We start from the raw sequence: 1,662 nt of genomic DNA, 5'->3' as shown, positions 1-1,662 counted from the left end.
TGGAGAGTCCTTATTAACCACATTAATAAGAGTGTGTGTGTGTGTGTTTTTCTAAGAGAATGAATAAAATCATAATATTATCAAAATAAATGTCATTGAAAATAAGTAACCATGCTGTGATATTAAAGTATGTAAAGTAAAGTATGCTATGATGTTAAAAAAAAAAGAAAAAATTCATTCATTAATTTTCCTTTGGCTTAGGCCGTACTCACACTAGGTACAGTTGCCTCGAACCGGGCCAAAGCACGCTTGTCCCCCTCCCGTCTCCCCCGACGGCCCGTGCTCACACCACAAATGGGCTTCGGCACGCTTACGTCATCGCTGCTGGGCTGTTCAGTGAAAAGCGCTCTTTCACTCAGCAGCACAGTGGAGATTTCTCTAGTTATATCGTTTCAGTCGTTTGATATGCCGTCAAATATTTCGCCAAACAGTCCTTACGGATGCAGGGACACGCAGTCAGATATTTCGCCGAACAGATCCGCCACTTTTGGCGCTCATAAACAATCATAAAGCCCTCGTGCTGCAGGAATGAGGAGGTCTGCTGAAGGCGCGCAGCTGTCGTGAAGTGAGGAGTTTGTGTCTTGAATAAACTATGGCAGTTTGCGTTCACTGAACAGCAAGAATGATTAATAAATCCATATGAAACAGTCCCTTAAAAGTCACGTCTCGCTTTCAGTCTCGGGCTTTGGTGGTTTTGCACTCACACACAAGCGTACCGCGCCAAAGCCCAAGTGAACCGCGCTCACGCCTCTTCCAACCGGGCCAGGGCCGGCCAAGTGAACCATGCTTGAGCCCGATTCAGCGCACTCACACTTCTCAAACGATCCGGGAAATGGGCCTGGGCACGGTACGGATGGCATAGTGTGAGTAGGCCCTTAGTCTCTTTATTCATCAGGGGTCGCCACAACAGAATGAACCACCAACTTATCCAGCACATGTTTTACACAGCGGATGCCTTTCCAGCTGTAACCCAGTACGGGGAAACATCCACATACCCTCATTTACACACATACGGATGATTTTTTCAACTCACTTATAGCACATGTCTTTGGACTGTGGGGAAAACCAGATCACCCGGAGAAAACTCACGCAAACACAGGGAGAACATGTAAACTCCACACAGAAATGCCAACTGACCCAGCTGGAACTTGAACCAGTGCGAAACACTTACATAAAGGTCACAGCCATGTTTTGAGCAATGGGGGAAGCAAATTGTTTTATAAATTATTAAGTAAAAATAGTACAAATATAGTAACTACTAGTTTTCAGTAGTTGCTAAAAATCAGCCAACTGCACAGATAGTTTACTAATTGTAAAAGGGATATAAACCATGTTTTTGGTGTACTGATTACCATTTATATATAAGCATAGATGTACAAAAAAACCCATGATTAATTTCTGGTTATCATGGTTTAACTACAAACTGTATGGTTGTTTCTTGTATTGTACACTGTAAAGATATGGCAAAAATATTACACAGTATATAATTTTAGCTAATAATTCAGGAGGGCTAATAATTCTGACCTCAACTGTACATCTTTCTTTTATATAGCCTTCTCGTTTTATAATGAAATGTGTAGTCTTAAAGCACTGAACAGAACTGCAAAAACAATAAGTGTTTTCGAACAGGTTTCTCAAACACTCAATTTAAATTTTTTTAAA

The sequence above is a fragment of the Danio rerio genome, chromosome 11, assembly GCF_052040795.2.
Source record: "Danio rerio strain M-AB ecotype USA chromosome 11, GRCz13ab, whole genome shotgun sequence".
Taxonomy (NCBI): domain Eukaryota; kingdom Metazoa; phylum Chordata; class Actinopteri; order Cypriniformes; family Danionidae; genus Danio; species Danio rerio.
Note: the sequence above shows the minus strand (reverse complement) of the source record.